Genomic DNA, 27,371 nt, shown 5'->3' with positions numbered 1-27,371 from the left:
TTATCCGCTATCCAACTAACAACCTTTTGACACTGCTCTGGGTTCAATAGTGGTGTTCTGCGGTCCCCTAGAAATTGGGACAGGAAGGTCAGGCGAGAAGATGTGGGTGTTTGTTGTGTCACAATTTCGGCTTGCCCACGGCCTTGTCCTCGGCCTCTGCATGCACCATTACCATCACGTCCAGTTCCCCGTCCCTTGCCACGTGCCTTGCCCATTTTAAATGGAGGACAGTATCTTCCACGCTCACTACAAATGACTGAGTTTGGAGCGAACTTATATGTGAGCAGTTTGACTGAGAAAACACCGTTTTAAATAACTGGCCTGTAGGTAAGTAGTTTGAACAGCAATCTGGTGTCAATTGCTTCACTGACACACTGAAATTTTTTTTAATGGAGGACAGAAATTGCAGTATTTTGTGAAAACGTATATGTAATCCATGTGAGGGAGAAAACACAGTATTAAATACCTGACCTGTAGGTAAGTAGTTTGAACAGCAAACTGGTGTGAATTGCTTCACTGACACACTAAAGGAAATTTTTAATGGAGGCCAGAAATGGCAGTATTTTCTGAAAACGTATATGTAATCCGTGTGATGGAGAAAACACAGTATTAAATACCTGGCCTGTAGCTAACTGTTTTGAACAGCAAACCAGTGTCAAAAACTTAGCTGACACAATGAAAAAAAAATTAATGCAGGCCAGAAATGGCAGTATTTTCTGAAAACGTATATGTGATCCGTGTGACGGAGAAAACACAGTTTTAAATAGCTGGATTTTTAGCGCTGTAATATGGAAAGGAACTGGCTGTATTCTGCAGTGCCAACAAGCAAATGGTGCAGAAAAAACATGTTCTCTGGATTGCTTTTTAAGCAAATTATGAGGATTAAGATGCAAAAAAAATTATTCCTGGCCCCTGAGACCTGGGCCTAATTCTAGAAATATCTAACAGCAGCAGAAGGCAGAACTGGAATGGAGCCTCTTGTCCTATGTGCACTGCAGTCTGTTATATACCCTGCCTGCCTGCCTATATACACTGCCTGCCTGATATCTCTGCAGATGAATTAGTTAGTCCTCAAAATGACTGTTTGTTAAGATGGATGGATATGTGTAATGTACGGTTTTTCTCCCTACACTACCTAATACACGATTAAATCTCTCCCTGACACAACAGCAGCTCTCCCTACACTGTCTGATCCGGAGTGACTGTGACGAGCATGGCGGCACCCGGTCTTATATAGACCTGATGATGCTGTGCGGCCAGCTAATCACTGTAATGCCCACAACCAACATGGCTACGGCATTACAGTGCATGGCAGGCAATCCGTGCATGTTCATTGGCTCTCTAAAGAGCGCCAAACATGCAGGGAGGGGACCCGAGTTCCTGCCCGATCAACCCGAAATATTTGCCAAGCGCTGAGCTTGTCGAGCACCATGATGCTCGGGCGAGTACCGAGTAGTGGCGAGCGCGTTCGCTCATCACTAGTCACGAACATTATCTATAAAAACTTTATTCCCCCTTATTCTTTTCCCTTTAATTGACCGCCCTGGGTCACGGACCGGGTTACTGCCACCGTGACATCCCCAGCACCGACCGGCCCGGCACCGAGTTCCCCACGGTCCCAGGGGGCGCGTCAAAAACACAGTGCGAGATCACTAAATTGATGGACAATGCCAAAACCACAATGTCTACTGATGATTTTGACACTTTTCATAAAAACGTCAAAAAAAAGAGAAAGATCTTGAGGAATTGTTTATTCCAATAAAACAAAAAAAGTTTATTCGTGATTCCATGGATTATAATAAAGATCAAGTATACGAATGGAGTCGGTAGGAATGTTTAAAAATCCTACAAAATCCATTCTGAATCGGAATGGATTTAAAGCAGGAATCTCACCTCGTCCTCAGGTCACTTTTTCCTCATCTGAATTTGTCTCGTCAGACATCTCTACAGATGTATCTGATGATGACAGAAAGGCTGCGTGCCCACGTAGCATTTTTCAAACGTTTATGCTGCGGAATTTCCGCAGCGTAAACGCTTATGAAACGCTAGGTAATCCGCACCCCATGGTCCCCAAGGGGATTCTGCAAGTTCTATGCACATGCTGCGGATTTTTCCGCAGCGTTTATGCTACTTTCAAAAATCTGCAGCATGTTCATTAATTTTGCGTTTCCGCAAGCGGAATTGCCTTTAGCAATGCATTAAAAAACGCAAGGCAATTCCGCATGTGGAAATCGCGCGATAAACGCGTGCGGAATTCCGCATGTGTTTTTAATTGCAGAAATGAAGCAGAAATTTTCTGCTTCATTTCTGAAACGTGGGCACTTAGCCAAATGGTGCAAAACTCTAATATTATTATTTTAAAAAGCAACAACCAGCAAAAAAAGGGGCAGAAGAGCGGATCGGAAGCACCACAAAAAATACAAAGTGAATCAAATATCGGCTCAGGAACAAGAGCAGGTAGATGTGGTGAACTTATCATCAGTTCCCCTCACTGCCGCAGAATACCGTTTATTATCAAAAGGTCTGAATTTTGCTGTGAAAAATAATAAATTGGACATTTTCTCCACTATATAAGACATCAATTATTTTGTCTGTGACCTGACCATCAAAAAACACTTCTGATCATATGATTGTCTACTTGATCATATGCCCTCTCAGGAGCAATCGAACTTGTACAAGGGGTTAAGATTTTCTGAACAGATTGCTCTATCATATCTTGCAAACTTAAACTCAGAAGAAACCCCTGTACAGTCATGGCCAAAAGTTTTGAGAATGACACCAAAATTATATTTTCACATGATCTGCTGGCCTCTGGTTTTTATTAGTGTTTGTTTGATGTTTATATCACATACAGAAATATAATTGCAATCATATTATGAGTACCAATAGGTTATATTGACAGTTAGAATGAGTTAATGCAGCAAGTCAATATTTGCAGTGTTGCCCCTTCTTCTTCAAGACCTCTGTAATTCTCCCTGGCATGCTCTCAATCAACTTTTGGACCAAATCCTGACTGATAGCAGGCCATTCTTGCATAATCAATGCTTGCATTTTGCCAGAATTTGTTGGTTTTTGTTTGTCCACCCGTCTCTTGATGATTGACCACAAGTTCTCAATGGGATTAAGATCTGGGGAGTTTCCAGGCCATGGACCCAAAATCTCTATGTTTTGTTCCATGAGCCATTTTGTTATCACCTTTGCTTTATGGCAAGGTGCTCCATCATGCTGGAAAAGGCATTTTTGGGCGCCAAACTGCTCTTGGACGGTTGGGAGAAGTTGCTCTTGGAGGACATTCTGGTACCATTCTTTATTCATGGCTGTGTTTTTAGGCAAGACTGTGAGTGAGCCGATTCCCTTGGCTGAGAAGCAACCCCACACATGAATGGTTTCAGGATGCTTTACAGTTGGCATGAGACAAGACTGGTGGTAGCGCTCACCTCTTCTTCTCCGAATAAGCTGTTTTCCAGATGTCCCATACAATCGAAAAGGGGATTCATCAGAGAAAATGACTTTGCCCCAGTCCTCAGCAGTCCACTCCCTGTACCTTTTGCAGAATATCAGTCGGTCCCTGATGTTTTTTCTGGAGAGAAGTGGCTTCTTTGCTGCCCTCCTTGAAACAAGCCCTTGCTCAAAGAGTCTCCGCCTCATAGTGCGTGCAGAAGCACTCACACCAGCCTGCTGCCATTCCTGAGCAAGCTCGGCACTGCTGGTAGTCCGATCCCGCACCTGAAACAGTTTTAAGATACGGTCCTGGCGCTTGCTGGTCTTTCTTGGGCGCCCTGGAGCCTTTTTGACAACAATGGAAGCTCTCTCCTTGAAGTTCTTGATGATGCGATAGATTGTTGACTGAGGTGCAATCTTTGTAGCTGCGATACTCTTCCCTGTTAGGCCATTTTTGTGCAGTGCAATGATGGCTGCACGTGTTTCTTTAGAGATAACTATGGTTAACTGAAGAGAAACAATGATACCAAGAACCAGCCTCCTTTTAAAGTGTCCAGTGATGTCATTCTTACTTAATCATGACTGATTGATCGCCAGCCCTGTCCTCATCAACACCCACACCTGTGTTAATGGATCAATCACTAAAACGATGTTAGCTGCTCCTTTTAAGGCAGGACTGCAATGATGTTGAAATGTGTGTTGGGGGTTAAAGTTCATTTTCTGGGCAAATATTGAATTTGCAAGTACAGTAATTGCTGTTAAGCTGATCACTCTTTGACATTCAGGAGTATATGCAAATTGCCATTACAAAAAATGAAGCAGTAAACTTTGGAAAAATTACTATTTGTCTCATTCTCAATACTTTTGGCCATGACTGTACAAGATGTGTCATCTATTTCATCATTTCTAACTAAAAACCCACAATTTTATCCAGTGCAAACACGTACAGAAGCAATGGATAGATTCCAGGAAAATATTGAACGTGACCTAAAAGCACTACAACATGAGTCCACGATGTCGTCCAGTAAGAAATTAAACCTGCCCAAAGAGAAAAAACTGGCTTTGGATAACTTATTTCATAGATCCGACATTGTGGTCAAAATGTCAGATAAAGGTGGTTCAGTGGTGGTATTGAATAGTGAGGATTTCCTCCTGTCAATTAACAACATGTTACTAGATTCTAACATCTATACTCCTCTACACAGTGACCCAACTGTATTTTTCCAGGAAAAACTTAAAAAAATAGTCCAAGAGGGATTATCCTTGGGCATCTTTACAAAAAAAAATCAGAATTTCTTGCTGGTGAGCATCTGTTAATTTCTATCCTTCATGCTTTACCAAAAACTCACAAGAATGAACAGCCATTACCTATGCGCCCAATTATTTCGGGAATTGGATCGTTAGGAGAATGATTAGGACAGTGGCTGGATTCTGCCCTGCAGCCACTTTTACTGCGCATTCCTGGTCACCTTCAGGACTTACTTGTGACGTAGTGGTGTAAGGGGGAAGACCGGGGTGTAAGTACTTTCAGAATAAGGGATCCGGAACTGCCGGGGCCATACTTCTGGTTGCAGGGGGAAGACAGACTGCGAGCACAGGAGTCAGGTGACTGGGAAGCTGGGGGCGTGTCCAGAGTGAGAGCTGGGAGGTCAGGTCACCGAGAAACTTGTGGCGTGGCTAGACAGAGGGGGAGATGAGGACTTTTGCTCAGCGGGTAAAACCGGAGACTGCCCGCAGCCGCCAGAAGACGGAGCATTGTTTGGGCGGGGTAGCCTGAAGAAAGCAACACCGGCATCAGCTGGCAACTGCCTTGTGGAGGATAAGAGTCAGCTAAGTGTAAAAACTGTCAATTACAACCGGTTTGACTCTGCTACATCTAATTAAACTGTGAACTGTCAGTTATAGACTTTTACCTCTACTTCCCTTGTTTTTCCCCATATTTTCCCCTGTTACTCCCTGCGAGAAGATTGACCCTGTTATCATAAACTCCCCTGTTTATTAACCCTGTATTGGCTGCTCTGTGTTTCTGTGTCACTGCAACTAAAGTACCCATGTCACATTTGGTGTAGTCGGCAGGATGCAGTCGTTAGACACAGACTCTGCAGAGCAGTCCATTCTGGGAGCCCCTAAATCTAGCTTGCCGCTGGGGGCCATGCTCAGCAATCTCCCAAAGTTCACCGGGGACAATATGATGCTGTGGGACTGGATTGAGAGAGTTAGGAGTATGCATCCGATGACCACAGCTATGCAAGCCGAAATAGCCTTACTGGCCCTGGACGGTGAGGCCCGTCTATCCGTGATGTACCGCCCTCCCCATGACTGGGATACTGTAGAAGAAAAAGTGGTGCGGATACTGGAGGAGATGCATGGGGATCCCACCAATGTAGGAGAGCTGAGGATATGGCTGTTTCACCAAGTGCAGCAGGAGGGGGAGACTATGATGCAGAATGTTAATGCCTTACAGAGGGTGCATGCCTATATCACTAGAAAAGACGACATGGGGAATTTGGGAATGGGCCCCCCTGACGTGATCTTAAGGGGCCAGTTTGTGGCAGGCCTCAGGGATGTGCAGCTGAAGCAGGCCTTGCGGGAGCGCCTGCGCGCTAACCCACATATGACTTTTCTAGAAGTGGGGGCGGAGGTACGTGTGAAAGAGCAGGAGATGGGGGTGACGGCCCTGGCAGGGATGGTCCAGAGTAACGAGGTACCCACCCCGCCTGCAGCTGAACCGGAATGGGCTTGAGAGATGCGGAAGGAGATATTGGAGATGCGGAATGAATGGTCCAGTCTCAAGAAGACCCCTCCACCGACACCAGAGATACCCGGATCAATTGCCCCAGTTAGGGAAAGAATTGAATTCAGGCCCCGCCCTGCAGAAAAGTTCCGTAGAGGAGTGAGGCAGCCCTACACAGACAGAGACACGACCTACTGGAAGTGCGGAGGCGCAGGACATTACGACAGGGGCTGTGCTAGCCGAGGGTGGCCCCCCTCCGACAGCCATTAAATTGGGGGGACCCAGCCCGGAGCCTGAGGAAGGGGAAAGAAAAAGAGGATGTCCCAGGGACCTGGTTTCCACCAGCCCGACTGTCTGGGCCGAAATAAGTGGCCGGGCTGTTCACTGCCTGATTGACACGGGATCCCAGGTGACTACGATGACAGAAGCTGGCTTTCAACAGCGATTTCCAGTGATAGCGCAGCTTGAATAGGGACCAGTAATTAGACTCATGGCAGCTAATCAATTACCCATCCCGGTCGCAGGGGTGGTGTGGATGAAGATCCGAGCGTGTGGAATAGATGTGGGAAAAAAAGGAGTCGTCCTGGTAGCAGGGGGAACCGGAAGTGGACCCCGGTGACCCTCGGAATGAATGTGCTGAAAGAGATCGGGCAAATCTTGATTAGTGAGCCGAAGGAGATTCCTCTAGACCAGTGGGACCCGCGAACCCCCCAAAGGAGGGTCTTTCAACAACTAATCCGAGCTGCCCAGGCTCAGGAGACATCGAGTGAAGGGAAGATCCTGGGGAAAATAATAGTGCCAGCAGCTATGGTGATCACCTTACCGCCCGGACAAACTGTACGTTATCCGGACGGGCCTGCACACCTCTTGAGGGGGTCGAAGTTCAGATAGAACCAACATCGATGGACAAAGTACGTACCCCCTGGACTCTTGGTGACTCGGACACTGGCCACCATTCAGGGTGGCAATGTTATAGTGCGGTGTTTTAAATCTGGGCGAAGATGATCTCACACTCCCTCCCAGGGCGGAAATAGCTCAGATTCTGGAAATGCCAGAGAAGTTGGTGCGACCTGATGTGGCACAGCTGTCCGCTGTACGAGGAGACCCCTGGACTCTGGCGGTCGCTATGCCACCGGAATCCCACCGGGCTAGTGCAAAGGGGGGACGAAGAATCCTAGAATGAATGCGGGCTGAATTGACAGGACTTACACCTCGACAGGTGCAGCAGGTTGAGGAGGTACTGGGGCGGTACCATGAAGTCTTTGCTCGCCATGAGGATGATTTTGGTTGCACTGAAGCCATTACCCACGAGATTACCACGGGGAGTGCTGCCCTAGTGCGGGAGAGATACCGGTAGGTACTTCCCCAGATGTATGAAGAGGTTAAGGAGATGCTAGCCCATATGTTACAGAATGGTGTGATACGGGAGAGTCAGAGTCCGTGGGCAGCCCCGATTGTCCTGGTCCTGAAAAAAGATGGGACCCTGCGGTTCTGTGTGGACTATAGACGACTGAATGCCTGTACAGTACGGGACTCTTACCCACTACCCCGAATCGAAGAGTCCCTGTCGGCCTTAGGGAAGGGAACATGCTTCTCCTCTTTAGATCTGGCCAGTGGGTACTGGCAGGTGCCCGTGGCCGAACATGACCATGCGAAGACGGTGTTCATATTACCCATGGGACTGTTCGAATTCAATCGGATGCCCTCCGGCCTGATGGGACGTTCCAGCGTCTAATGGAGAGGTACCTGGGCGATTTGAACTTCGAGACGACACTTATTTACCTTGACGACATAATTGTCTATGCTGCCACCTTCGAGGAGCACCTCCAGCGACTGGAGCAAATACTGAGTCACCTACAGAGTCATGGCCTAAAGGTGAAGCCCCAGAAGTGCCACCTGTTCCGCAAACAGATCGAATCTCTCGGTCATACTGTGTCCGGTAAAGGAGTCAGGCCCACCCAGGAAATGGTGGCCGCCGTACAGGCGTGGCCTACCCCGAAGACAGTGAAGGACGTTCGGGCCTTCCTGGGACTTGCCGGATACCATCGAAGATTCGTGAAGAACTATACCAGCATAGCCAACCCATTGCTAGAGCTACTTAAGGGAGTGCCGGCGGGCTCCAAGAATCGGGCGGTTCGGTGGGGAAGAAGCCAGGAAGAGGCCTTCCGTGCCCTAAAAATGGCCCTTACCGATGCCCCAATACTTGCCTATGCGGATTTCTCCCAACCATTCATACTCTACACTGATGGGAGCCTACATGGTCTGGGAGCCGTGTTATCCCAAGTACAGGAGGGGAAAGAGCACGTGATTGCGTATGCCAGCTGCTACATTCATGACTCCGAGAGAAACCCACTGATAATTATAGCTCTTTCAAATTAGAGCTGCTGGCTCTGGTTTGGGCAATGACCGAGAAGTTTGCAGAGTATTTGTCCGGGTCCGAAGTACTGGTGAGAACAGATAACAACCGGCTGGCCCACCTGGAGAATGCGAAATTGGGGGCCCTGGAGCAGCAGTGGGTGGCCCGCATGGCCAGGTACCGGTATAAGATCACCTACCGGCCTAAGGCGGAGAATACTCACGCCGACGCCCTCTCCAGAGTGACATATGAACGGCTTGATCATGACCGCGATGAAGATTTGGAGGCAGATGAGACCCGAAGATTTGGAGGCAGATGAGACCCGTAGCTTCCGAAGTTTCGTGGGACCGCTGGCTGCGGCGCAGGGACAGATCGGAGAGATGTCGGAAGAACAAGTGCTAGGGCGGCCAAGAGATGACTGGATCCGACTTCAACAGACTGACAGAGAAGTTGCTCAATTACATCAATGGGTGGCTTTGCGGCATGTCCCCAGTCGAGAAGAGAGGAGTACCCTGTCCCCGGGAGCACTGAAAATGCTGGGACAATGGGAGAGACTGTGTTTGCGAGACGGGCTGCTGTACCGACGGGTGCAGCTACTGCGAGAGTTCGGGACCACCTGGCAAGTGGTGATCCCAGAGAAGTTGGTTGGAGTAGTGGCTAAGGAGGCTCATGAATGAGGGGCTCACTTCGGACCAGAGAAGACGTTTCAGTGGTTGCAGAGGCTGGTGTATCATCCCTGACTACGAGCAACAATAGAAGACACTTGTCGAAGATGTCGGAGCTGTGAGCTGGTTAGGCCTCCGGAGCAACGGGTCCCCATACAAACCATTGTGACTTCTGCTCCCTGGGAGGTGCTGATGATCGACTATTTGACTGTTGGACTGGCGCATCTTGGGTATGAGCATTGCCTGGTAATGACAGACCACTTCACAAAGTTTGCGGTAGTGACGTCGACCAGAGACCAGTCCGCCGAGTCATCTGCGCAGGCCATCTGCTGAGACTTCATTCTGGTGTACGGCTGCCCAAAGAGGATCCATTCTGATCAAGGCGCCTGCTTCCAAGGCTGGGTGATGGAAGAGCTGCAGCGGTTGTACAAGATTGAGAAGTCACGGACTACTCCTTACCACCCTCAAGGAAATGGGGCCTGTGAACGCTTTAATCGGACACTTATCCATATGCTCCGCATGTTGGAGGAAGATCGGAAGGTACGATGGGCTGAGTTTGTGGCCGAGCTGGTGTGGGTCTACAACAACCGAGTGAATAGTACGACGGGGTTTACTCCTCATACCTTGCTGTTCGGGCAAAAGGGGTGATAGATTACCAAGTTAGAGCTGGACCCCGAGGAGGACTACCCACGGACGGGGATGTCTTCCTGGGTCCGGTAACATCGGCATCGACTGCAGACCCTCCGACGGTTGATACAACAAAAGTTTCAGGAGCTCAAACATCATGAGACATTGCCTCTTCGAGGGACAGCTCTGAGGCCCAGGGAGCGGGTGTTGGTTCGGGACAGGCGGCCCCGGGGCAAATTGAGTAAGCGGTGGGAACAGACTCCGCATCGAGTGAAGCGCAGGACTGGAGCTGAAGGACCTGTGTATGAAGTTCAACCCGAGGGGGCTGAAGGAGCCCCTACCAGAGTGGTTCATCGTAGTATGCTGCGACCCTGTCTGTCTAAAGATGACGAGGATGGAGAAGAATCACCTGCTACTAGAGAGGGTCCTGTCACAGTTGCCCCAAGCTACGATGTGGATGAAGAAGAATTTTTGATTCTACTTCCAAGCCCCAGCACTCGACTACCTGCAGTCCCCAGTGCAGGCAGTGAGGGAACACCATCGGTTGAAGCCACCGGGCAGGCGGAGATTGGGAATCCAAGTGACCCTGCACCCCCCATTGGTCAAATTGATTTACGCCGGTCAGAACGGACAAAAGGAGGAGTGCCTCCTCACCGTTACGAACAAGATCAATTCATATGGCACCGTATCGTCCAGGAAGTCCAAGAATGTGAACGTTTGGTGAAGGAACTCTCGCCCGTGGAATGGCGAGTTAAAGGAGAGCAGGCGTGTAAGGGGGAAGACCGGGGTGTTAGTACTTTCAGAACAAGGGATCAGGAACTGCCGGGGCCGTACCTCTGGTTGCAGAGGGAAGACAGACTGCGAGCACAGGAGTCAGGTGACTGGGAAGCTGGGGGCATGTCCAGAGTGAGAGCTGGGAGGTCAGGTGACCGGGAAACTTGTGGCGTGGCTAGACAGAGGGGGAGATGAGGACTTTTGCGCGGGAAAGCGGCAGGAGAGTCCCGCTCAGCAGAGCAGTGTGAGAGGGTCCAGGCTCTTGGCTCCAGCACTTGAAGCAAGATCAGAGAGCAGTGGACCGGAGGAGTCAAGCCGACTAGAGGGAGAAGAGATGCAGGTTCCGTGGAGCCGGGCACGTGAGGTGCTGTGTTATGAACTAAGGGCTAAAACTGGAGACCGCCCGCTGCCGCCAGAAGACGGAGCATTGTTTGGGCGGGGAAGCCTGAAGAAAGCAACACCAGCATCAGCTGGCAACTGCCTTGTGGAGGATAACAGTCAGCTAAGTGTAAAAACTGTCGCTTACAACCGGTTAGACTCTGCTACTTCTAGTTAAACTGTGAACTGTCAGTTATAGACTTTTACCTCTACTTCCCTTGTTTTTCCCCATATTTTCCCCTGTTACCCCCTGCATGGAGATTGACCCTGTTATCATAAAGCTCCCGTGTTTATTAACCCTGTATTGGCTGTTCTGTGTTTCTGTGTCACTGCATCTAAAGTACCCGTGTTACAGTGGCACTATATACTAGCATTCCTCACCACAAATCAATTTTTTGCGGTTGATCATCATATGTCCAAATATAGTCCATATTCTCATGAATTACAGTTTTTCATCAAGTCAATTCTATTGAATCATAATTATTTATGTTCAATAGAAAATTCTACCTTCAGAACAGTGGAGTTTCAATGGGGGCTAAATTTCCCCCCTAAGTTGCTAATCTCTTAATGGCTTGGTGGGAGGAATGCTTTATATAGTGTCAACAATCCATTCTGTTTATCTTTGATTTTTTACACTAGATTCATTGATGATATATTAATTGTTTGGGATGGTGAAACATATGATATCCCAAAATGTCTATCTTACCTAAATGACAATGAATTTAATTTGCAATTCACTTGTTCAATGGACAGGAACAGCATTACCTTTTTGGATTTAGAATTAAATGGTGAGGACAATATACCTATCTCTACCAAAACCTTCAGAAAATCCACATCAGTGAACACCATTTTACACACACATAGTTTCCATCCATTCCACACTTTGAAAGCTATTCCGGTAGGAAAGATAACAAGGGCTAGAAGGAATTGCAGCGATACTGCTTCCTTCCTTAAAGAATGTAAAACAATTAATTCCAGATTATCATTCAGAAATTACCCCAAATGGACTCTTGATCGGGCAAAGAGAATTGTGGACACTAAGGCTGTGTGCCCACTATGCGTTTTTTAAGCGTTTCCACAGCGGCAATTCCGCTACAGAAATGCTTAAAAAAAGCTTCGTAGTAGGTCTGCCATGTTCCCCAATGATAATCCACATGTGCTGTGCACATGCTGCGGAAATTTCCGCTGTGGATTATCATTGAGGAAAAATCCGCAGCACTACCATTTATTTTGCGTAATCGCGGCGTTTTTGCCGCCATTGATTTGCATTGGAATGCATGGAATCCACATCACTGGATCTGTACATGCGGATTCCATGCGTTTCAAAGTGCGGATGGTACCCGGGTTTGGAGAAGAGTAGACTCTCCTCCGGACCCGGGTACCATAGTACCTGTAAAAAAAAAGAATAAAATAAAAAATAAATATTATACTTACCTTCTGATGGCCCCCGATGTCCTTGTCTTGGCTTGCCGGCAGCTCGCGGTAGACTAAAGGACCTGTGGTGACGTCATTTAGTCATGTGACGGGTCACGCGACCGCTGACATCTGCAGGTCCTTAAATCTACCGCGAGCTGCCAGCAAGCTGAGACAAGGACACCGGGGGCCATCAGAAGGTAAGTATAATATTTATTTTTTATTTTTTACCATTCTTTCGGTCACACTATATAAATCCATGCCATTTGCATGGATTTATATAGTGTGACCAAGTTGTCAAGCACTTTCCAAGTGATGCTAAAATCGCTTGGAAAGCACTTGTCAACCTGCATGCGGAAATTCATGTGAAGAACGCTTCACATCCGCATGTCCCTGGCAGGAAAAACGCATGTACAATCCGCATGTACAATCCGCATGTACAAGCCGCATGCGTTTTTTCTGCCAGGGAGATGCAGAAACGCTCAGGAAAAATCCAGAGCATTTCTGCATCGTGGACACATAGCCTAAGTCTAGAAATTATTTGATTACAAAAAAGGGAAAACGTATAAATAAAACGAATCCTACAATCCCTACATTACTTCTCACTTTTAACACCCATTTTTCAGCTATATCAAATATAGTGAAACGAAATATAGAGATTCTGAGGGAAGATTCTACGATGGATTCAATACTAAAACATGGAATCATAGTAGTACCCTGTAAAGTTCCTACAATTGGAAATAAATTATCTCCCAGTTTATATAGGGCAACTCTCAAAACAACCACCGGTACATGGTTATCAACCAGTGGTTTTCATAAATGTGGCCTTCCAAACTTTAGGTCATGTCCTTTTGTATCTAGAAAAAACACTTTAGTGGATAAAAATAATTCTAAAACATATTCAATCAAGGGATTTTTAAATTGCAATACAGACTATGTTGTCTATATAATTGAATATACTATCTGAGATTTAAAATATATTGGTTCTACTATCAGTAAATTTAAAACAAGGCTGAGGGAACATTTATATGACATTTCATATCAATCAAATCGTAGTATGTCTAGTGTCTTTATCAATTATCATATTAGATGTACAAAAGGCTTCTTAGCTTATGCCATAGAACATAAATCTCGACATATTAGCAATGGAAACAGACAGAAAACGCTCCGAAATAGAGAGGCATTTTGGATTTTTGCTATAGACACAAGGATTCCCTCAGGTTTGAACTATAGAAGGGAATTGATGTTACATTATTAACTTGGTGTTTTATTTCTGTTGATTTTCTGTTGTTTCAATTGTTTTTACTTGTATATTCCCTTGTTCTAAATATTTCCCTCAAATAGCCCCTTTCCCACCTGCTGAGCTCTTCTGCAATTAATGTCTGCATATAGGGGATCCTCCCTTCTGCTGAACACTCATTCATACCAAATCTAAAAATGGGTTTCCATTCGAAACGCGTCTGGTAGTTGTTATCTCCTGCCCCTGTGTTCCCGTCCTGGTCGATTACTAATCACAACACTAGTCTTGTCCAACACCTTTGGAATTTATTAATGAATCTACAATAAAGAAATGTTGTTTTTAATGATATCTGGAGTCCGTGGAGCTGGGTCACCGTCGTTCCTTCACACAGCAGTGTCCAAGCGCTCGCAGTAACACTCGCAGTGCGCTAATCGCAGATCCCGGACCCGCCAAGCCATTTTAGGAGATGAGCTGGTATTTTCCTCTTTTTTATATTAAACCAGGCAATGTGAACTGAGGTCTAAGATGGTAGACATGCAAGAAATAGGAGCATGTTCACACTAGCAAAAAAGAAACAAAACCTACAAAAGACAAAAGACAAAAATATATCTCATACCCTACCATCATTATATATAAATGTAAAGCAAAGTTGCATAATAAATATAGGGTACTTAGTGAACTATTTTTGATCAAAAAAAGTATACAAGCCGTCCCACCAGCGGCAAGGTGACCCTAAATTGGGACGGTACCTATACTGCCTATATTAAAAACCTTACTGTATATCAAAGTTGAAGTAATGCATATAAAAGGGTAGACAAATAGGACCGGGTCCCAACTCCAGACCACCCAGGCCCGTGGTAAGCTACATATATACCAGTCAGCTCAACAAAGGGGATGCCACACCCTTAAATTGCACAGAATGCAAACAAGACAAAAAACCAGGCAATGTGAACTGAGGTCTAAGATGGTAGACATGCAAGAAATAGGAGCATGTTCACACTAGCAAAAAAGAAACAAAACCTACAAAAGACAAAAGATAAAAATATATCTCATACCCTACCATCATTATATATAAATGTAAAGCAAAGTTGCATAATAAATATAGGGTACTTAGTGAACTATTTTTGATCAAAAAAAGTATACAAGCCGTCCCACCAGCGGCAAGGTGACCCTAAATTGGGACGGTACCTATACTGCCTATATTAAAAACCTTACTGTATATCAAAGTTGAAGTAATGCATATAAAAGGGTAGACAAATAGGACCGGGTCCCAACTCCAGACCACCCAGGCCCGTGGTAAGCTACATATATACCAGTCAGCTCAACAAAGGGGATGCCACACCCTTAAATTGCACAGAATGCAAACAAGACAAAAAAACAGGCAATGTGAACTGAGGTCTAAGATGGTAGACATGCAAGAAATAGGAGCATGTTCACACTAGCAAAAAAGAAACAAAACCTACAAAAGACAAAAGACAAAAATATATCTCATACCCTACCATCATTATATATAAATGTAAAGCAAAGTTGCATAATAAATATAGGGTACTTAGTGAACTATTTTTGATCAAAAAAAGTATACAAGCCGTCCCACCAGCGGCAAGGTGACCCTAAATTGGGACGGTACCTATACTGCCTATATTAAAAACCTTACTGTATATCAAAGTTGAAGTAATGCATATAAAAGGGTAGACAAATAGGACCGGGTCCCAACTCCAGACCACCCAGGCCCGTGGTAAGCTACATATATACCAGTCAGCTCAACAAAGGGGATGCCACACCCTTAAATTGCACAGAATGCAAACAAGACAAAAAACCAGGCAATGTGAACTGAGGTCTAAGATGGTAGACATGCAAGAAATAGGAGCATGTTCACACTAGCAAAAAAGAAACAAAACCTACAAAAGACAAAAGACAAAAATATATCTCATACCCTACCATCATTATATATAAATGTAAAGCAAAGTTGCATAATAAATATAGGGTACTTAGTGAACTATTTTTGATCAAAAAAAGTATACAAGCCGTCCCACCAGCGGCAAGGTGACCCTAAATTGGGACGGTACCTATACTGCCTATATTAAAAACCTTACTGTATATCAAAGTTGAAGTAATGCATATAAAAGGGTAGACAAATAGGACCGGGTCCCAACTCCAGACCACCCAGGCCCGTGGTAAGCTACATATATACCAGTCAGCTCAACAAAGGGGATGCCACACCCTTAAATTGCACAGAATGCAAACAAGACAAAAAACCAGGCAATGTGAACTGAGGTCTAAGATGGTAGACATGCAAGAAATAGGAGCATGTTCACACTAGCAAAAAAGAAACAAAACCTACAAAAGACAAAAGACAAAAATATATCTCATACCCTACCATCATTATATATAAATGTAAAGCAAAGTTGCATAATAAATATAGGGTACTTAGTGAACTATTTTTGATCAAAAAAAGTATACAAGCCGTCCCACCAGCGGCAAGGTGACCCTAAATTGGGACGGTACCTATACTGCCTATATTAAAAACCTTACTGTATATCAAAGTTAAAGTAATGCATATAGAAGGGTAGACAAATAGGACCGGGTCCCAATTCCAGACCACCCAGGCCCGTGGTAAGCTACATATATACCAGTCAGCTCAACAAAGGGGATGCCACACCCTTAAATTGCACAGAATGCAAACAAGACAAAAAAACAGGCAATGTGAACTGAGGTCTAAGATGGTAGACATGCAAGAAATAGGAGCATGTTCACACTAGCAAAAAAGAAACAAAACCTACAAAAGACAAAAGACAAAAATATATCTCATACCCTACCATCATTATATATAAATGTAAAGCAAAGTTGCATAATAAATATAGGGTACTTAGTGAACTATTTTTGATCAAAAAAAGTATACAAGCCGTCCCACCAGCGGCAAGGTGACCCTAAATTGGGACGGTACCTATACTGCCTATATTAAAAACCTTACTGTATATCAAAGTTGAAGTAATGCATATAAAAGGGTAGACAAATAGGACCGGGTCCCAACTCCAGACCACCCAGGCCCGTGGTAAGCTACATATATACCAGTCAGCTCAACAAAGGGGATGCCACACCCTTAAATTGCACAGAATGCAAACAAGACAAAAAACCAGGCAATGTGAACTGAGGTCTAAGATGGTAGACATGCAAGAAATAGGAGCATGTTCACACTAGCAAAAAAGAAACAAAACCTACAAAAGACAAAAGACAAAAATATATCTCATACCCTACCATCATTATATATAAATGTAAAGCAAAGTTGCATAATAAATATAGGGTACTTAGTGAACTATTTTTGATCAAAAAAAGTATACAAGCCGTCCCACCAGCGGCAAGGTGACCCTAAATTGGGACGGTACCTATACTGCCTATATTAAAAACCTTACTGTATATCAAAGTTAAAGTAATGCATATAGAAGGGTAGACAAATAGGACCGGGTCCCAATTCCAGACCACCCAGGCCCGTGGTAAGCTACATATATACCAGTCAGCTCAACAAAGGGGATGCCACACCCTTAAATTGCACAGAATGCAAACAAGACAAAAAAACAGGCAATGTGAACTGAGGTCTAAGATGGTAGACATGCAAGAAATAGGAGCATGTTCACACTAGCAAAAAAGAAACAAAACCTACAAAAGACAAAAGACAAAAATATATCTCATACCCTACCATCATTATATATAAATGTAAAGCAAAGTTGCATAATAAATATAGGGTACTTAGTGAACTATTTTTGAAAAAAAGTATACAAGCCGTCCCACCAGCGGCAAGGTGACCCTAAATTGGGACGGTACCTATACTGCCTATATTAAAAACCTTACTGTATATCAAAGTTGAAGTAATGCATATAAAAGGGTAGACAAATAGGACCGGGTCCCAACTCCAGACCACCCAGGCCCGTGGTAAGCTACATATATACCAGTCAGCTCAACAAAGGGGATGCCACACCCTTAAATTGCACAGAATGCAAACAAGACAAAAACCAGGCAATGTGAACTGAGGTCTAAGATGGTAGACATGCAAGAAATAGGAGCATGTTCACACTAGCAAAAAAGAAACAAAACCTACAAAAGACAAAAGACAAAAATATATCTCATACCCATATTAGGTTTTTAATATAGGCAGTATAGGTACCGTCCCAATTTAGGGTCACCTTGCCGCTGGTGGGACGGCTTGTATACTTTTTTTGATCAAAAATAGTTCACTAAGTACCCTATATTTATTATGCAACTTTGCTTTACATTTATATATAATGATGGTAGGGTATGAGATATATTTTTGTCTTTTGTCTTTTGTAGGTTTTGTTTCTTTTTTGCTAGTGTGAACATGCTCCTATTTCTTGCATGTCTACCATCTTAGACCTCAGTTCACATTGCCTGGTTTTTTGTCTTGTTTGCATTCTGTGCAATTTAAGGGTGTGGCATCCCCTTTGTTGAGCTGACTGGTATATATGTAGCTTACCACGGACCTGGGTGGTCTGGAGTTGGGACACGGTCCTATTTGTCTACCCTTTTATATGCATTACTTCAACTTTGATATACAGTAAGGTTTTTAATATAGGCAGTATAGGTACCGTCCCAATTTAGGGTCACCTTGCCGCTGGTGGGACGGCTTGTATACTTTTTTTGATCAAAAATAGTTCACTAAGTACCCTATATTTATTATGCAACTTTGCTTTACATTTATATATAATGATGGTAGGGTATGAGATATATTTTTGTCTTTTGTCTTTTGTAGGTTTTGTCTCTTTTTTATATTCCAATAAAGCATGACTAGACTAGTCTCTTCTTTGGGCTAGACCTGCCTCAAGTCTTCTAATCAAACCTCACTGGGAGTGATTGATGGTCAGTGAGGTCAATTAGCAGTTATACATTTAAAGTTATTTTTCCAAAATTGGAGTGTTAGCCTGGGTTCATATTGTGTTTTTGCCACGTCAGAATCTATGTCGGAACTTCTGTCTGTAGTCCTGAAAAACAGGATTCAGGTTGAACCCCCGATGAGGCCCTTGATTATAATGAGGCAGACAGAGTCATTTTGTGCTTTGTCCGGCCTCTATTTATGCAGTGTCTGCCTTCTTGAGTCAAATGTACTGTAGACAGTGACACTGTCTGCTTCATTAAAAAAAAATCCTGTTTATCATATGTCAAGATGGAGCCGCACCAATGTGAATTCATCCTTATGGAAACCTATCACATCCATAAATACTATTTACCTGCAGATATAGGGTTAATCTGTAGACAAATAGTGTTTTAATCCTGTTTACCCGGTTTACTAGAGCAGCAGCTACAGAGAGAAAATTACATTTTATTTTTCCTGCAGCCACTCTCTTCAAGTCATTGGGGTGATGGACATGACAGGTTCCCATCAAAGAAATCAGCTTTCATAACACTATACTTACAGTTGGGGACAGTCAGGAACCTGGCAAGTTCCCTTTGAATATATCATTTTATTGTACTTATCTTAAATTCAGTTTGATTCAAGAAATTTCCAATTAATGTTTGATGTTTCAAACAAGCAAAAAATACACCACTTACATATGTTATATCTGTTACTAGAGATGAGTGAATAAATGTTATGATCTGCAACAAGTACTAAGGAAAGATAAGGCAAAACTGTCCCTACAGTAAAATTAAGCTGAATCCCTACGATGTAGCGGGCTGCCTGTTCCTAGCGAACAGACCAGCCTTAGTCCTTGGCTAGTCTGAACAAAGACCAATAGCATAAGGGGAGGGGTCCCTATGTTAGGCATCGGTCTGGTGCTGGATTTGAAATGGGTCCAGGACCTTCTGTGGTCTCCCATTTCAGTCCAGCTGGGGCTGATGCTGCTCAGCATCACCGTCAGTCCCAACGCCTAGCTGGTCCACGAGCCCTGTTTGTCTCCCAGGTAGTTGTGCCTAGCAATGTTAAGCCTGGGTTGCAGAGGGAGACAGGGCTTGTGGAATCTAAGTCCAGGATTTGCCGCACTGAGCATGTCCGTGACCTGGCGGATCATGATTGGTGGGTTGGCACCCACCTGACCCGGTGACCTGGCACCGCATGATTGGTTCACGGGTAACGTCACCAATAGCGCATCAGTGGGCAGGGCTTAGTCTTTGAAAGGCCTGTTGGACCACATCCTTGCCCCCCGGCTCATGGAGCAAAATGAGCGTCAAGTGGAGGGGGATGTGAATGTTAGGTGTCGGTCTGGTGCTGGATTTGAAATGGGTCCAGGACCTTCTGTGGTCTCCCATTTCAGTCCAGCCCAGGCTGATGCTGCTCAGCATCACCATCAGCCCCAAAGCCTAGCTGGTCTGCGAGCCCTGTTTGTCTCCCAGGTAGTTGTGCCTAGCAATAGCAAGTCGGTGGGCAGGGCTTAGGATTTAAAAGGCCTGCCCACAAAGATGGTGACACGCTCAGATCATTTGAGCTGGCTGTTTGTGGTGTGCACGGTTACTCTTGGGCTCTTCGAAGAGCCATAGCTTTAGTTAGGCAGGTTAGAATAAGTAGGCAGGCAGCTTCGCCTTGCAGACTGGTTCTGACAAGGGGGTTCGCCTTACACCCTGAGCCGCCTGTGAGCTATATAGAGTGGGTTTGCTCAGTCTGGTAGTACGCCGGCTGAGTGCTCGAATACCCGGCGGGAATCACACCCGCACGCTAGCGTCATCTCCTATAGCGTAGCACCTGTATCGAAGACAGGGCTACTGCTTCTAGTCCGGTCACACGTCTCCCTGCGGTTCTTGGAGATTGTGTGAACAGCTTTAGCGACAATCCCCATAGCGTAGCGCCTGTATCAAAGACAGGGCTACTGCTTTTCCCATGGTCGCACGTCTCCCTGCGGTTCTTGGAGATTGTGCGAACCGTCTTACCCTTCCATGTGCTTTAACACGAAGGGCTAAGATTGTTGTTAGGTGCGTCGCCGGTCGCTCTCCCTCTGTGCAGTTAACGGAGATAGAGGGTACCGCTTTACCCATTCCTGTGTGAAGAAACACGGAAGGGTTTAACATTTAAGTTGTCGCTTGCCTTTCCACCCGGAAAGTGTTCGGCAGCAGTCCTCCAGGCTGCATCGCAGACCCCGGGGTCGGTTGCGTTCCATTAAAATAAAGTTGTCTGCAACCGCCCTCCTAACACCCTAAAAGAACTAAGGATTGGGACAAAAATGGGACACCTCCTAAACAGAGAAGTTGTTGCAGAACACAAAAAGACAAACAGACAAAAAAAGTACTAGAGGTTCTAGAAGGACCAAACGAACTGACAGAGAAAGGCACAGAAGCACCTGGCTAGAGAAACAGTCAAACACTGAAGTCCAGCACAGCCAAAAAGGCAGAGCAGGAATATAAAGGCAGATGGTCACGTGACTGCAAAACACAAGATGAAAAAAAACAAAAAGGAGGGTTCTAACAGTATCCCCTCTTTTATGAGGATCCTGCGGATCCTCCAGGCCCAGGCCTATCTCGAAACCTCTTGTGGAAAGCTTTAACAAGCCTAGGAGCAGAGACATCATCCGTCCTTACCCAGGAGTGGTCTTCGGGACCGAAACCCTTCCAGGAGACAAGATACTGTAATCTCCCTCTATGCCATCTAGTATTCAAGATAAGAGAAATTTCAAATTCGCCATCTTCCACCACAGGAAGAACAGAGACAGTGGCATCCCTATCTGATACATCAGCCTTTTTCAACAAGGAAACATAAAACACAGGATTAATCTTCCAGGAAGTAGGGACATCCAACCTAACAGCAGACAGGTTAACAACCTGAAGCACTTTAAATGGACCCACAAACTTAGGACCCAGTTTTCTAGAGGGAATCCTCAAGCGCAGGTTTTTTGAAGACAACCAAACCATGTCACCCACAGTAAACAAAACCTCCTTACGTTTCCTCTCAAAAGACTTCTTGGACTTCTTGTTAGCCTCTTGAAGGTTGCAACGTACATTAGTCCAACTCTCTACAAATCACTGGAAAAATTCTTCTCCTCCGGCACCGCAGACCCCAATTTGGAGAACGAACCAAAAGACGGATGTCTTCCAGTACAGCAAAAAAAAGGAGAACACCCAGCAGAGGAGGATGTATGATTGTTAAGAGCAAATTCTGCGAGAGGCAGAAACTTAGACCACACTTCTTGATTGTCTGCCACAAAACAACGCAAAAACTGTTCAACATCCTGGTTATTTCTTTCAGTCTGTCCATTAGTCTCAGGATGATACCCAGACAAAAATGACAAATGGACTCCCAATCCGTCACAAAAAGCAAGCCAAAAGTGAGCCACAAACTGAGGTCCTCTATCAGAAACAATATCCGTGGGAACGCCATGGACCTTGACAATCTCCTTAACAAACGCCTTAGCGAGTGTCTTGGCGCAGGACAACTTAATGAATGGAACCAAATGACACATCTCACTAAAACGGTCAACGACCACCCAGATGACAGTAAAACCCTCGGACACAGGAAGATCAGTAATAAAATCCATTGAGAGATGCGTCCAAGGCGCACTAGGAACCTCCAGAGGGCAAAGCAACCCCGTAGCAGGAGTATGTGAAGCCTTTGACCTAGCACACACAGTACATTGACGCACCCACTTGATGACTTCCTTCTGCCATCCAGGCCACCAAAAACTGCGACTGATAAGTCTCTTAGGCTGTGTGCCCACGATGCATTTTTAATGCATTTCTGCAACGTTTTTGCAGCTGCGGAAATGCATTAAAAACGCATGGTAGAAGGGCAGCAATGTTCCCCAATGATAATCCGCATGTGCTGTGCACATGCTGCGGAAATTTCCACTGCAGATTATCATTGCGGAAAAAAATGCAGCACTACCAATTATTTTGCGGAAGTGCTGAGTTTTCGCCGCCATTGACTTGCATTAGAACGCGCCAATTCCGCAAGACTGCATCTGTACTTGCATAATTGGCGCGTTCTAATGTGCGGATGGTACCCGGGTGTAGAGGAGAGAAGAGTCTCATCCACACCCAGGTACCATTAAAAAATCTGTAAAAAAAAGAGTAAAATAAAAAATAAATGTATACTTACCTTCTGGCGGCCCGCGTTGCGCTACTCCTTGCTTCCCGGCACTTCGCGGTGGATTGAAGGACCTGCGCTGACGTCAGAGTCATGTGACGGGTCACGCGACGCTGACGTTGGCAGGTCTTTCAATCCACCGCTGCCGGCAAGGGAGAGCGGAGTGAGCAAGACACCGGGGGCCATCGGAAGGTAAGTATACATTTATTCTTTTATTTTTAACCACTCTCTCGGGTCACACTATATAAATCCATGCCGTTTGCATGGATTTATATAGTGTGACCTACACTGTGTTCCAAATTGTTATGCAAATAATATTTTCTCACATTTTCCCAAATTACCTATATGAATTGCAGTCATTGTAATTTTCCAGTCAAATAACTATTAGAGTACAATTGAAAGGTTTTTTTACAAACTACCTATGATAACAGTATATTTTTAAAAAAATAAAAAACTCAAACTGCACTCAAAATGCATGTTCCAAATTATTATGCACAGCAGAGTTTTCAACCTTTTCATTTTAATAAAGAACAAAAAAATGGCCATTTTTGAAATTATAAGTAGAGATGAGCGTTGTTCTACTCGAACTGTTCGCCAATCTCAAATTCGAGATGTTTTGGGCGGTGTTCGAGCCGTTCGGCGAACACGAACGATTTGAGAAAAATTCGGCTGTTCGAGGTTATGTTAGATAACTGTTCGTGCACCAAAATCATAACTGGATTTTTTCTCAGTAATGATGAAAATTAATGTTAATACGCAGTTTGAGTGTACAGCGGGGTGGGGGGAGGGGCAGGGGATGGATCTCTGCAGGAATAATGAAGATCTCCATTTTTTTTTCTCTTTCCCGCATTTACAGTGGGGAGGTGCAATCTGTCAGCCTATCAGCAGCGCACACACGGAGCGAAGTGCTTTTTTTCACAAAAGCAAGGGCATTGGCAGTGTATGTCACATGTCCTTGCCCTATAAGACCAAGCCATTTTCCCCGTCGCCACCATTTTCTCACTGCTGCAGCTGCGTGTTAGACGGCACCGCTGTTGCTGTGTGCGCTATACCTTGTTAATTTCAAGCCAATTTTCGCACAAATCTACAGATAGCTTGGGAGTAGGGAATAGTTGTGATTGCAGTCCTTTTAAGGACTAGGTTACAGCATTTCCTACGACTTTTATCAGGCAGGTCTGTGCTCTTAAATAGATAGATTGTGGGAGTAAAGACTAATTGTAAATTGCAGTCCTTTTCAGGACTAGGTTACATCAGTTCCTATCAGTTTTTGCCAGGCAGGTCTGTGCCAGTGCTGTGCAAGTTTTTTTCACAGCATTTGGCTGAAACTAGCAAAGCTAATCCTTTTTGGCCTATTGCAGAGTGTGTTAGTCAGTGGAGTAGCCTATCTGTGTTGCAAGATATACCACCTGTGTATAGAATACCAATTTTTTTACTGCACCTAGTGAAGTAAAATCTTTTGGGCATAGCATCATTCTATTAGTCCATCTATACTGACCTCCATCAGGTTGCAAATTGAATATAATTTTTTTCTGCATCTAGCTCTGAAAAAATATTTGGGCTTTTAGCAGTGTGTGGGACTTGTTCTATTAGTCCATCTATACTGACCTCCATCAGGTTGCAAACTGAATATAATTTTTTTCTGCATCTAGCTCTGAAAAAATATTTGGCCTTCTAGCAGTGTGTGGGACTTGTTCTATTAGTCCATCTATACTGACCTCCATCAGGTTGCAAATTAAAAATAATTTTTATCTGCATCTAGCTCTGAAAAAATATTTGGCCTTCTAGCAGTGTGTGGGACTTTCTCTATTAGTCCATCTATACTTACCTCCATCAGGTTGCAAATTCAAAATAATTTTTTGTCTGCATCTAGCTCTGAAAAAATATTTGGCCTTCTAGCAGTGTGTGGGACTTTCTCTATTAGTCCATCTATACTGACCTCCATCAGGTTGCAAATTAAAAATAATTTATATCTGCATCTAGCTCTGAAAAAATATTTGGCCTTCTAGCAGTGTGTGGGACTTTCTCTATTAGCCCATCTATACTGACCTCCATCAGGTTGCAAATTAAAAATAATTTTTTGGGCTTCTAGCTGTGCGTGGGACTTGTTCTATTAATCCATCTATACAGACCTCCATCAGGTTGCAAACTGAATATAATTTTTTTCTGCATCTACCTCTGAAAAAATATTTGGCCTTCTAGCAGTGTGTGGGACTTTCTCTATTAGTCGATCTATACTGACCTCCATCAGGTTGCAAATTAAAAATAATTTTTTTCTGCATCTACCTCTGAAAAAATATTTGGGCTTCTAGCTGTGTGTAGGACTTGTTCTATTAGTCCATCTATACTGACCTCCATCAGGTTGCAAACTGAATACAATTTTTTTCTGCATCTACCTCTGAAAAAATATTTGGGCTTCTAGCTGTGTGTGGGACTTGTTCTATTAGTCCATCTATACTGACCTCCATCAGGTTGCAAATTGAATATAATTTTTTTCTGCATCTAACCCAGCCAATAGTTTTGGCCTAATACCACAGTTTGGCCACTCAGCTCTGCTCGGTTCCCATCCATTGTTTTTTTGTGCAAACAACTCCAGAGTTGTGAATTAGTTAACCACCAAAATGAGTGGAAAAAGGCCTGCTGCTGGTGGAAAGGGGAATAGGCGTGTTGGGAAGGGGAAAAAAGGTTGTGTCCGTGGGGTAGGTGTTAAAACAACAGTAACATCTGCAGAAGAAAGACCATCTTCCAGCCAAACTAAAATGTCTACTTCTTTTAGCGGACAATGTGATAAGATCCCTTTCTTACGGCCACGCCAATCGCTACAAATTCCAGATGAGGCACAAAAACAGCAGGTGCTTCAACGGATATCAAGTGCTCCTTTAAGTGGGCTCTCCTCCACATCAACTTCAACATCACAAATACTCCAGTCCTCAAAGGTGTCACCCCAATCGCACTTGCTTCCTCACAGCTCCCAAATCTCCAGCTGCCCGTCTGAGTATGAGGTAGAACAGATGGTTGAGTATGCAGAGCTGTTTACTCATACTATAGCCTGGGAATCAGAGGTCGACTCCAGCGCTTCTGTGAATCCAGACGAGGAAATGATTTGCACTGATGCCCAGAATCTTTATGAGTCGGATCCAGGACCAGATGAAGAAGGTTCTGACCATAATGTAGACCCTCATTCCCAAACTGTAACTCCTGTTGGTGGAGACAATGAGGAAGACGATGATGAGACTCAAATACCTGATTGGAGCGACAACTTTAGTTTTTTGTCAGGGCAGGAACAGGTTGGCTCTGAGGACGACGGGTGTGATAACGCACAGGGTGATGATGATGAGGCTGGAGATCCCACTTACTGTCAACCCACAGTCAGCCAAGAGATGAGGTCAGCAGAGGAGGTGGAGGAAGATGCTAGTGATGACGAGGTCAGGTTGCGCCTTCCTGGACAGAGACGTAGTACTGGAAGCACGTCAACAACTGCATCCTCAAACACAACTCTGCCTCTCACCACTAATCGTGGTGGCTCTTCAGGTCGCATGGGTGCTAAGCCTTGCATAGCCTGGGAATTTTTTCAGATCGATAAAGATGACCCAAATCGTGTTATCTGTAATATTTGTCAGCAAAAGCTAAGTAGAGGCCAAAAAATACATAGTTTGAGTACTTCATGCATGAACCGGCACATGGACATGAAGCATAAGTTGCAGTGGGAAGCTCAGTGTGCTACAATGCGGCCTAGCCGGCCGGGCCAACCGCCGTCTGCCATATCTTGTGCATCCACGGCCTCTTCATCCTCTGTGACTGGGGGGACAGCAGTCACACCTGTTTTGGGGCACAGACCTGCCACCTCTTTACCCGCAACAGCCAGCGTGATTGGCAGGTCATCATTTTCTTTGGAGGTGGTAACACCAGCTGGTGTTGAGCGCTGTCCGACATCGATAGCACCACCTTTGGATCAAGGCAACCTAACATGTCCGCCTGCATCTTCCTCACAGACCGGCAGTTTGCCGGGGACACCCTTATCAACCCCGTCTAAGCACAATAGCCAGCCCTCGGTCCCTCAGATGTGGACAAGTAAAAGACCATTTCCTCCTAGCCATGAGAAAGCTAAGAGGTTGAATTTCACCATCTGCAAGCTCTTGGCTACAGAAATGCTGCCTTTCCTCCTGGTGGACACAGAGGATTGTCGAGACCTTATGTCCGTCGCAGTGCCCCAGTACCAGATGCCCAGTCGGCACTACTTCTCAAAGAAAGGTGTGCCTGCGCTCCACCAGCATGTCACACACAACATCACCGCTTCTTTGAGAAACTCTGTGTGTGACAGGGTGCATTTCACCACAGACACTTGGACGAGTAGGCATGGACAGGGGCGTTACATGTCGCTGACTGGGCACTGGGTAACTATGGTGACAGCAGGACAAGGGGCTGCTGTCCAAGTCTTGCCGTCCCCAAGAGTTGTGCGTCAATCCTCTTTATGTCAAAGTTCCTCCACTGCTTCTGCCTCCTCAACCTCCTCTCGGTCTTCCACCTGCACCCAAAGCCTGTCTGGTCATGCCACAAGCTTTCTAACTGCGCAGAAGGGATCCTGCACACCTCCTTACTATGCTGGCAGTAGGGCTCAACGTCATCAGGCGGTTTTTACTTTGAAATGTCTGGGAAATGTGAGTCACACAGCTGAGGAGTTGTGGTCAGCTCTGGAGAACCAATTTCATGAATGGTTGTCTCCACTGGAC

Source organism: Phyllobates terribilis, unplaced genomic scaffold (genome assembly GCF_046119375.1).
Source record: "Phyllobates terribilis strain yellow unplaced genomic scaffold, ASM4611937v1 Scaffold_2__4_contigs__length_985480577, whole genome shotgun sequence".
Taxonomy (NCBI): Eukaryota; Metazoa; Chordata; class Amphibia; order Anura; family Dendrobatidae; genus Phyllobates; species Phyllobates terribilis.
Note: the sequence above shows the minus strand (reverse complement) of the source record.